The following is a 12,689-nucleotide window of genomic DNA, read 5'->3' as shown; positions in this document are numbered from 1 at the left end:
GGTTGCAATTGGAGGAACTGGATGAATGGTCCAAGCTAGGTGAACAGTTTTCTGTGTAATAATACCAAGTGTGTGAACTAAAGCTATTCATCCTGATCCTGGATGCTTTCTAACAAAGCACTATAGTGTCTCTCTTAAAAACCTGTAGCAATCTATTAATATCTCCAGAATGGAAGATCTAACTAGTCCATGCTATGAACTGAAGTGCAAAGAGAAAGATTTACTTCTGTTCACACTGAACACAACGGCATGGACTCTAAGGTATGTGCTTTTATCTCTGATCTTATAAATAAAGGAAGGTGAACATGAAAGATGAGGACAGCCAATGTGGCAAAAGACACTGCAAAAGATGCTGTGATTAAAAAGGGAAGGAAAAATCCTTCCATTCATGTATCAGCTCTGTCTGCAGGTGGCTGCATATCTCATCCAAGTCTGCAGGCGTTTTCCTCAGAACTCTGACACCCACAGTCTTTCCTAAGGGCTTCTGCCTTAATCAGAGCAGGAGGAAAAATCTGAGATGAATATTGGTACTTACTGAACACTGCAAGAGAAGAAAACTAAAACCAATTCATTTAAAAGAGAAGTATAGAGCAGAGCACATATGAAATCCACTATCCGTCCACAAATTAGGAAAATAAAAGTTTTATTTCTGAAAGCAGGCACTTTTTGTTGTTGTCCAAAATATTGTTACCAAAAAATAAAACCATAGAAGTGCATATTTTAGTTGATTGAAATATTTATAAAATAAACATCTGTTCTGCTGAAATCTTCTAGGCAAAAACATTTATTTTTTTTTAATTTTAAAAAGAATCTTAATTTTGCTTTGACATGCATATTTAAGCAAAATATTCTGATTATCAGTTCAAATCACATAGCCTTAGAAATTAAACTTCTATTTTTATTTCATTACCATAAAGTTTGAAAATGAAATGTGAAACATTGGCCCTAGATGAAATGAAATATTCATTTTAAAACATGTTAGGTCATCTACTAATTTAAAATTTTGTAAAAAAAAATATGGATTATTAAAAATTCTACTCATCTTACTATCAGCTCTGATCGAGTAAGTAACTTGCTGTGTCTCATTTTAACACACCTGTTCCCTGTTTCAGAAAAAAGGAAAATCATAATTAATTTTTAAAATTAACTATGAGGTGCATAATAAACTGCAAACATTTAAATTCAGGGATCACATGTACATGTATAAAGCACGTGATTTCTCATGTAACTCAGTCCATACACTTTCTCTTAGTGATTCCTACAATAAACACAATAGTTTTCCTGCCTATACAAATATTACATTGTGCTCATTACCATTACAGTTCGTGGCACTCACATAGCAGGAGAGCCAGTCAACCTCTAAACCTTTGCTTACAGAAGATGAAGATGTTGGGTTTTATGTTCAAGCTAAAAGGCTTCTAACAATGTATCACTTGGGAGAAGGCAAATGAAAGTTTGATTTTAGTGGTGGTAGATGAGGCCTTCTATATGTCCACTTCAAATGTACACTAGAATAAAAAACCTTAAAGATGTTAACAGATAACTATCAAAATGAATAGGATACATTTCTACCATCTGCACTGTTATGTATGGATGTCAGTGGAATCTCAAATCACCCTTTTAGGTTAGTCACGGAGGAGGAGATTTAGGAGACAGAACAAACTCTCAAAAAGTGCCTTTGAAAGATAGAGAAGGAATAAATCCCCAGATAGAAAATTACCTTATCATTAAGATTTTTTCATATTTTGTATTTTTCATCACTGGGAATAATGATAAGAGAATGCTAATGAAAAAGATGAGAGAAGAGGAAACTCCAAGAGTACTATTCAGTTGCATTCTTCTAAAGCATCAGAGATCCTGAGGGAATCCATTGGTTCTAATTAATTAAAGCTTTCCATAGCTTCACAAGATAATATGCCAGACAAGTGTTTCTCAGCCTATCCATGAAACCATTAAAGTTCCATGCCCAGACTTTCAGACTGTGTGCTATTTCAGCTTCCATTTTAATAAAAATATAGAGGGAAAATATCAGTGAGGGTTTGCAAACATCTGGTTCTGTCCTGCCACCCACACAACTTCCCAGCCACAGAAGATCTTTTCATCCTGCAAGTTCAAAAAAGAATTACCATCTAAGCTTTTGTTAGGAACACTCAATCCTGTTCTAGCTGTGCCATATTTATCAGGGCTTCTGATACAGTGAGTTTTCGTTAAAATAAATTCATTCCATATGTTTCAATCTCCACAATAGAACAAAGCAAAGACAGCTTCTGCAGCGGCTGTTGCCTTATTTCTATTTCTACCTCTGGGGACCGAAGTCATAGGAGGACTTCTCTTCCACTTCTGCAAACTCCAGAGCATTTAGAACATATCTACCTCTTCTTTCTGTAGAAGGTACAACTGAAATGTATCAGTGGCAACTTTAAACTTCCATAAAACTGTCATTGCTAGATGTATGGCTATAATTTCCTTATGGTGGTTTAAGCTAGATAGAAAGGGAAATGGTCTGGGTGGCACAAGAGAGTTCTACCAACATGAGCAAAAATGGATCTTGAACTGTCTATCTAACTTCACAACTTCAGCAAAGTTTTCCATTCAGATTCCACACTGTTCTCATCACCAGTGAAAACTGAACTCTGACTTTCCAGAGCTTCAATACATTGTATCTATGGGAGTTCCAGGTGAAATTCTCCAAGGAAGTCCCAGGACAGAGACCACTGTGCTGGGTGGAATCTCTTTGTGATTCATTGTCTATGACTAGTTAAGAATATCCATGTTTAGTACACTTTTTTTCCTTTTTCTGAGAATTTACTAACATATTTCTTCATTCTTTTTATTAACTGCTTGAACTTTCTGCAAAAGTAAGGACTAACACAGACTTGCAATCCGCTCTTCTCCTCCCTACCCTTCTTTCTTTTGTGTAACAGGAGACAATCAGCTTTACAAAGCCCTTCTGAATCTGAGGAGTGACATTCAGTAGGTCTTGAGTTTGACCACAGGCAAGTGATGGTTATGAGGGGTAAAGTGTTGGGAATGAAAAGGTTACTCCCATTTGAAAAGCAAACATCTGGTAAAAGAAAAAGAAAGAAAAAAATCAGAATTCATGAAAAAATAAGTAGAGAAAAATGGCTTCTTTATCAGGAAATAACATTCTAAAAAGTAAATAGTTGTATAAAAGTAAATACTATGTAAAATTACTACATAAAAGCAATACTTGTATAAATATAATTTTTATATTTTTCTGTTTCTTGATTTTTCTGCTCTGTGAGGTGTGTGTGGGTATAGACATATACCATTAGTGAGGAGCTGGAAGATTATGACCTTCACTGCGAAATGTTCTTGTCATGAAGAACAGGAGCTCTCAGAGGCACAGAGCAGCTAAGGAGGTATCAGTGGGAAAAAAATAGAAACATAGAATAGTTAGGATTGAAAAGGGCCTTAAGACCATCTAGTTCCAATCGCCCTGCCATGGGCAGGGTCACTTCACTATAAACCATCTCACCCAAGACTTCTTCCAACCTGGCCTTTAACACCGCCAGGGATGGAGCATTCACAGCCTCCCTGGGCAACCCATTCCAGTGTCTCACCACCCTCACAGTAAATAATTTCTTCCTTATATCCAATCTAAACTTTCTCAGTAAAGTTTTAACCCGCTACCCCTTGTCTTATCACTACAGTCCCTAATGAATAGTCCCTCCCCAGCATCCTTATAGGCCCCCTTCAGATACTGGAAGGCTGCTAGGAGGTCTCTGTGCAGTCTTCTCTTCTCCAGGCTGAATAGCCCCAACTTTCTCAGCCTATCTTCATACAGGAGGTGCTCCAGTCCCCTGATTATCCTCGTGGCCCTCCTCTGGACTTGTTCCAACAGTTCCGTGTCCTTTTCATGTTGAAATGTTGAAAAGATGAGAAAGAAAGATAGACTGTTCTGCAGAAAACAGTAGAGAAGGAGTAAAAGATGCTGAGAGCCTTAGTGGGGACCTGCACAAAGACATAAGTGAGCTCAGTATCCACTAAGTTAAGATGCTGAAGGGGATACTGAAATACATTTTTTCTGTGATATAAGCTGTTACGCATCAGTAACATCTAAGGATGAATAAGCAGAGAAGATCTCCACATCTTGGCTGTTTTTACTGTGGGTTTGTCACAACCTATAAGCAAGGAAGTTGGAATCTTCAGGGAGATTCATAGTACAGGGAAATGTGAGAAACAGAAATCTTGCACGTTTCTCTACAAGTGTTCAGGGAACAGGGGAATAAATGATCCTAGGCCTTAGTTAAGAAATTGGTGCAGATAAAATAATCAAATCAACATTCTGATAAGGCATAAAAAAAGTTGCTTTTCATTTCTCACAATCTCAGAGAAAGTGGGAAGGACTGCTGTGATTCAAAAGCTGCAGGCTGTCCTTGAAGCTAGATCCTGCCTCCATCACTACCAAACAATTGTCCTAATCTTCACTCAGCAAAAAAGTTGAAATGATGTTGGTTTAAGAAAGCCACCTTATCAAAATGGTAATAAGCTCTTACCCTGGAAAAAGGTACACAAAGAAAAGACTACCTGCAAGCTGCTGTTGCACTGCAAGCTAAAAACAAATGAGAAAATGAGTTCTTGAACACCGGTGGCTTTGTTTTAGAGACTGGACAAAGATCTGATCTAGGGTTTGGGGATTATTTTGCATAAAACAGGATCTTGTGTTCACTCTTTCAATTTATGATACACCAGTAGCACCAACCTGTCTTTGTAACTCATGGCCTCTCATTTTTCCTCAGAATGTGTCTTCAGTAGTAAGATGCACAGAGGTCAGCCTGAACTCTTTATCCCTCTTATCTTTTGATTAGCTACCTTTCCCTGCCTTCTTTAAACTTTTGTTCAGATATGATAAAAAACAGTTCTCCATACTTATAAACTTTTGACTCAAAGAAGACTCCAGCTGGGTCTGTTTAGCAACATTACTTCTCTGGTTGTAAAGTCTGCTAATAATTTGGACCAGGAATGTAAGCAGATAGACAGGAAAGGTTATATTTTGTCTGTAAAGCGTGCATACATAGGGTAAAGCATATTGAGAACATAAAACTTTGGGGGGAAAAAAAATCTGAGATAAAAAAATGTTTCAAGGCTGTTGTCTCCTGTGTGCTAGCTATCAGCCATTTCACTAGTTGTAGATTTGAAAGATGGATTAAAGCTTGGACCACTTTGTCACTTGGCATTTACAGATCATTTAACCTGACGCGTCTAAGAGTTCCAGTTGAAGAGACTAAAAACTTTGGAAATAACAGTGTTATCACAGTCCACACAGCTTCAGTCTTCCTCTAATGTATTTTATCCTGGGATTCATCCCTGGACTCTCAAAATCTTCTCAAAGGTCAGACTACAGAAATAACTTTGTGGTAAATCCTCTGAGGTTATGAATACCAGTAATGCCGACTAATTTCAGCTGTATTCATTCATACCGTGTCAATATAAGTCCAAAACCTCCGCGGAAAAGTAATTTTTGTCAAGATCAAGCATTATCTTTGCAACAAAATTCCTCAGAACATTTTTATGAATGAAAAAATATTGAGATTTAAGTCAGTGTTTCTGAACAGAGGGAGCTGAACCAGTTCTGGGAGGCATGAGACATTTCTGTTCTCTTTGGTAGACAGAAAAAGCAAATTCTGTAAGCCTGAATCTCATCATTTCACAGAACAGAACTTTTCTTTCTTCTGGCAGACCTGCTAATACTTTTCTTTCACATTGGACAGCTGGCAGTCATCAGTGGCATTTAAATCACAATGACAGCAGATGCAATCTCGGAACACTGCAAAAAACCTCTTTTTTTCCTTTTTTTTTTTTTTAAGATACGTCTTAGACTTAGCAAAGCAAAAAAAAAAATAGCAACACCAGCTCTAAGCTTTTTACCCTCCAAAAGAGTAAAATAATCAACACCAGCCATCAACCAATCATCTCTAAATAATCACATAATAATTCAGTAAGGAAAACAATTTGAAGTGTGATCCAGAGATCACTGGTCTCCTCTTTCCAAGAAAATTTGGAAATACACCAAAATTTTTGGGTTTGTTTGTTTTCTAAATTACAACCTATTTGCAAGTCTGAGGACACAAAATGTTATGTGCTGTGTTTCAGAATTATCATATTTTACATTTCTGAAATTGGACAGCAATTACTTTTATTTTCATAGCAAGCACAAAATTTATTAGAACTTGATGAAATTTAGGGAAAAGTTCACAGTACTAGTCAAAGGCATGTATGCAGCTCCGAGGCTATATTCTTCCTTGTGTTTAAAAGAAAACAGCTTTAGAAACAGAATGAAATATTGCTCTTCCATGGTATTACATAAAGGATGGGTAAAGAATCAGCACCCGTAGATTGTGATAGGCTTCTAACTTCAGGTAACTATCAGCTCTCCTGTGAAAAAGTCTTCCTGGATTGTTCCGCTTGGCCATGGCAAGAAGGATGCTGTCCTTTAGCAGCGAGTATCACGCAGATGACAGAGCAGGGATCCAAAACAGCTGTGGTTATTAAAAACATTAATAAGTAGTGTGTCTCTCTCTATTGGTGATCTTGTTAAAGTGACATTATCTGGTTATTTGCTTCTTTTTTCCCAGTTTGGTTATGATCTTTCTAGCCAGTCCCCTTCCTTAAGGATGACCTTACCAAGCAGTACCAAGACCTACATAAATATTTAAAGTTTCAGACAAGGAACATATTTGTAAAGAAGATTGGGGAGGAGGGGAGAGAGGGGAGAGAAGGTTGCAAGAGAGCTTTAGCAAGATTGAGATTGTGAAGAAAATATCTAGCACTGAAATACTGCACACAAGGAAACAACAGTATTTTGAAATGGCTTGCTTATATCTACAAGAGTGAAGTACCCAAACAAGATCATAGTATCATAGAATCATAGCAGCACCAAAAAAAAGTTGGAATGAAGAGACTGAGGTCTGACCTGGGCTTAATGTGTAAGTACTGTTTCTGAAAGCATAAGAAGTATCACAGTGACAATCTGCAGTTTCAATCAGGCCTCAAACAGTAATATTGCTTTGCAGTATGTAGCAACTCTGCATGACAAGAAGTCTTCCTAAAGAAGACAGTGTTAAAACTATAAGGCAAACTGATACTGAAGCACACTCAGGGGTTTCTGATGCTAACAGTTGGATTGTCAGTTATAGAATCATAGAATAGTTAGAGTTGGAAAAGACCTTAGGATCATCTGGTTCCAAGCCCCTTGCCATGCTTCATCAGACAGTGTTAAACATCGCAAGCTGTGTAACATAAATATTTTATTTTTTTAATTGACTGGCACCAAAATATGAAAAATATACAAAATACTTTGTTATAGTAATACCCCTAAACCTATACATAAGGTATGTTTGTTTTAAGAAAAGAAAGCTTCTTGCCTAAAACTGAGCCAGCAGAAAGGAATGTTTCATAACTGCTTACAGCAGGATTGCCCTACACATCTGTGGTGATTTTAAGAAATAAGGGGTGGAAAGCTTTTGGAACTGGATAATAGCTTTTCATTAGTCCAGCGGATGTACTTAGAGGGAAAAAAAGGCAACTCTTAATTGTACAAGGCCTTCTTTATGCATGGGGAGTCTGTATGATAGTTTGTTTGTTTTGTTTTAATAGTTAAATAAAGAATTTTAAAGGGCTTAAGAGTTTACCATAAAGACATTTTACAGATTATGAGAGAAATCTGAATCATTCCAGGTGTTCAGGTTTTCTACTCTTTGTCTATTTTCTCAGGAAACCTAAACCAAATATTTGTATTATGATATTTCAGTGTTCCTAAGTGCAATCTATACTTTTGCCAACAGATGGAAGTAGATTCAAGGAAATAGTGGACTTCTGGCAGCAGTTTTTGAAGCACTAAGACATACTTCACAAACCACAAAAAAAGATGATAAAATAGTATTTTCAGGGTCTAAGAGAGATATTTCCTTACCAGCCTTTTAATAACCTGTGTATATGTAATCCACAGTACATGTTTAGTTTTTTTTAAATGACCATTTCAAAATGTGTCATTGTTTTGTGTGTCTAGACACTACTAATTTTTGTGCTATGTGGTAAAAAGCAGACCTTGTTCCTAAGTGAAATTAAATCCAAACAGGCAAAACAAGGAACAAAGACGAAAAGGAAAAGCATTTTAATCTTTTGATAAATGTGGGGAAGATAGGTCTAAGACAGAGGAAGCATACAATATAATACTTTCATACATAACTTCGACATAGTAATTTTTTTGACCTAAGCTTCCTAAATTGTATCTTATAAGCCATGATGTCACCTATTCCCCAGCTGTCATATAGACCAGTGTTAAGGAGGAAGAAATTTCAGAGCTCTCCAACTCCAAATGAAAAGATCATTTATAGTCATAGAAGAAGTGATCCAGTCCAACTTTCTTTAAAAGAAAAGAAAGGACCTTGAATTAGAAGCTTTTCCTGAGAGAAAAATAAGTTAGTTATCTTATTTTCAGGTGAATACACTTGGTGGTACATATATTTGTCTATAATGATTACTGTCTAGTCCAAATGAAGTTTTGGGAAGCACATTTATAAATAGTTCATATTATGAAAAGACTGGTCATAAACTCATAAAAACATCTTTAAAGATACATAGACATTTTGGCTAGGCACAGTCTAGCCATAGATTTCAATATACTCACATGGATTAATCTGTCCTACTTTTTAACTCTTCATCAATGTCTAGTCCGGTTTTCGATATAGCTGTCCTAAACTTTGAAACACTCTCCTATGGCACCTGTATTTCTTCAGTGTCTGCAGAGACAGAGCAGTCAGATGAACACCTAATACAGGCATCTCAAATATCTTGTAGGATGGGCTTGAGCCATAAAGATGTAGCCTTGACTGGTGAATTGATAACAAATATATCAGAACATATTTTAGGAGTGATTTGAAATACTGTCTTTTCAGAAGCTGGAATGCTTGAAGGTCACATGTTCTTAATACGGTCCTTTCCTGGGCTCGGCAGTAACAGTCAACTTTTCTTCTCAGTAGCTGGTGCAGGGCTAATGTTTTGACTTTCAGCCTGGGAACAGCACAGTTAACACCGATGTTTTTAGTTACTGCTCAAATGTTTAGTCTGATTAAGGACTTTCTGAGCCTCATGCTCTGCCAGGGAGGAGGGGAAGCTGGAGGAAGCAGAGACAGGACACCCGACCCAAACTAGCCAAAGAGGTATTCCATAACACAGCACGTGTTGTTTGCCCAGGGATGCAAACTGAGAGTTACTCAGAAGGGCTAGATCACTGCTGGGTAGGTCTAGCTATCGGTCAGTGGCTGGTATTGTATTCTCTTCCCTTGTTATTTCCCTTATCATTATTATTATTGGTGGTAGCAGTAGTGATTTGTGTTATGCCTTAGCTACTAAACTGTTCTTATCTCAACTCATGGGAGTTACATTCTTTCCATTCTCCTTCCCATCCCTCCAAGAGCAGGGGGAAGAAAGGAGTGGAGAGTAGACTGCATGGTTCTGATTTATGGCCTGGGCTTAAACCACGACAGGTCTGAAAAAAGGAATTTCTAAACATGAACACAAAATAAAAAATTCAGGTCTGTGTGACCCAATGCGTTCTGAACTATTGAATTCTTTGGTAAAATTATATACTTAAATCAATTCCTATCAAAATTATTGACAAATCCAACATGTACTTTGAATTAATTGAGTCAACAGTTTCTGGTGAAAATAATCCCATCAGAAATTTTCAAGTACCTGTTACATCTACATGAAAGGACATATGCCAGTATTGGATTACAGTAATGTTTCAGAAATATGTCAATGTTGACCAGTTTCCAACAATAAACAGTGAAATAAGTCATGTAACTGGCACATCATGAAGTTGTGTAATAGGTCAGTCACCTCTTTCAAGAAGAGGCCAGCACATCAGTATTATCTCCTTCACTCCTTCAGGAAAGCACTTATGAGGGTAATGGCCACAAGCAGTGAGCAGAATTTCTGCTTTGCCTTCTTGCAAGAGGTGATATTGATTGAACAAAGTGTAAAATGTAGGAAAGTATAGAAATATGTCCAAAGGTAAGGTCACTATTGTGGATCACTGCCCTTTTTTACTTCTGTGTTCAAGCAGGAACACCAGTGATCTGCACTTTCTTCTCAGTATGGTTACTCTGACTCTTAACTTCTGTTCCCGGCATAAAACCCTGGAATCATTAACATGAAAATCAATTTGTATTAACAACTACTGAAATCACATTCCTATTTTATTAGCATGCAATTTTATTAATATGTCAGGAAAAAAAAAACCTTCTAGTTAATGATTCTTGTTCTGTATGCTCTTAATATAAAACTTCTAAATCTCATTAGCAGAACCAGCCATTAAAATACACAATGTTAATAAAGCACAATGGAAAACTGCTGATACAGTTAGCTTGGGGTACAAACTTATAAACACAGTAGAAAACTGAACACTGATGGTGTATATTATTATGTCGACTAATATGTAAAATACCTTTGCAGACTAAATTGTATAGGAATACAATTTTGTTCTGTGAGTTGAGGCAATCCAACAGCTTGGTAGATCCCACGTAGTCACTGAGATTGATTACTTTCGCATAAACCCACAGGTGCTCAGAGTTGCCTTTAGATTCACAGAGAAGACCTGTCAATCTTTTCAGTATGGTTTTTTTTCCAAGTATTCTACATAGGATATTAGGTATGAGACACTTTGTTCTGCAGCCCTATTTATAATCCAAGATTTACCTGGTAGTCACAGGGGTTTAACCTCTTTCCAAAAGCTGAAGGCCATGAGCAAAGCTATTTAATCATTTAATCTATTTATACAAATATATATTAGGCATATGTATAGTTTTTTTGATTGTTTCCCATATTATGTCCTGGGTTCCAGGAAGACAAAAAGCTTTGGTAAGGTTACTGAGAGAGGACATAAATAGAAACTGGGGTGTAAATTAGCTCGTAAAGTTAGCCAACTACATGGACATATTAACAACGGGATATCTACATGTGAGTTTGATACCAAAGATTGTGCTGTAGTCAATGCAGACCTTCCATACAAACCTCATAGTCTCAAGAGCTGTTTAGCTGACCTCCAAGCTGTTTGCATTCAGGTGGGCTGGGTAGCTCTCAGAGCACCATACGGACTTGGTTTCTGTTGACTGTGATAGGGATCTAGACACTGATGTTTAGATGTGCAAATCTGCACTTGAATTCCACCATTTGTGTCCCGGTTTTCAGCTCAGTTATTCTGGGCACTTTGCTAGCACAGAGCACTAACGTCTTACCAGATTTGTCCTGCTATAAACAAGCAGGCAGAACCTATTACAGAGACAAAGGTAACTGGAATGAGAGAGAACACCAGACTCCTCTAGGTCTGAAATAGATTTGCTTCAGGACAGTCTTGGTTTATTCTCTTTCACCTAAGACATATATCTTTTTGAACAATCAGTGTCAGAGTAGTTTTTTATGACACTTATGTCAGCTGCAAAATAGGAAGCTGTTCCTCTTAAGACATCATAAAAGCATGAAATCGTGGAAGGTTTCTTTTGGAAGGGACTTCAGATTTCACCCAGTTTCAACCCCCTGCCATGAGCAGGAGCACCTTCCACTAGACTAGGTTGCTCAAGGCCCTCTCCTGGCCTTGAGCTCTGCCAGGGATGGGGCAGTCACAGCTCACCTGGGCAACCACCCTTATAGTAAAGAAATTTTCCCTAATATCTAATTTAAATTTACCCTCTTTCATCTTAGAGACATTTCCCCTTATCTTGTCATCATATGCCCATGTAAAAACTCCCTCTTCAAGATTTCTTTTTTCAGATTTTAGGTGACTCTATGTAACATGTATTATGTTGATACTTATTTGGAAACAAAAATTGTCATTGCTATACAACAGTTTACACTAAGCCTTCTGCAAACTTCAGTACAGAGATGATAAGCCTGCTGAGTGATGAGCCCACTTCCCTTTGAGATGTTGTTGAACCAAGGCTAATAAATAGAACCCAAAGAGAATCTTACATCTGATCCTTTTTTATTCCAGGGCGGCTATATCTTCTAATGCTGCATGTGGCAGTATTTCAGTTGTAATTAAACAAAAACTGATATTATTACCTTCCATGAAGTACAGAATCACTTCTTAGTAGGCCTGTTAATGAGACAATAAGGAAGGTATCATGAAAAAGTAATTCACTAGTGCCTAGAGTTTCCTGGGATGGGGAAAGAGGTGCAGGAGATTGCAAAAACAGTTAAGATATTTCACTCATTCCATAAGGGCATTTTGATATCAGGGCAAGAGAAATGCTTTTTGAGTGTGATGACCCATATTTTTCAAAGGTATGGGACATACCTCTCACATGGTTTTCACTTGAATTAGAGTGGTTTTGGATTTCAAAATATCTTTAGAAAAACACTACCTGATAGTGTTTGCTTTTAAATCTGACAAAGCAACTGATGCTGAGTTTCCAAAAAGGAAAGTGCTGTGGTATCTAAACAAAACCTGTGAAAAATCTTTTTATACTGATTAAACTGCAATTACCTTCATAATCATTATAGAACGACCATGCTGTTTAGCATAGTCTTGGCTTAGAATATGAGCATACCCCATTGGGTACGTACTTTGAACAGGCTTTTTCTGATTAATGGATTAAGGGAATGTTGCTGGGTGAAATGACTGTATGCTTGCTCTGCTGGCTCTGCTGGGTGGGATTATCCCT

This window comes from Melopsittacus undulatus, chromosome Z (genome assembly GCF_012275295.1).
Source record: "Melopsittacus undulatus isolate bMelUnd1 chromosome Z, bMelUnd1.mat.Z, whole genome shotgun sequence".
Taxonomy (NCBI): domain Eukaryota; kingdom Metazoa; phylum Chordata; class Aves; order Psittaciformes; family Psittaculidae; genus Melopsittacus; species Melopsittacus undulatus.
Note: the sequence above shows the minus strand (reverse complement) of the source record.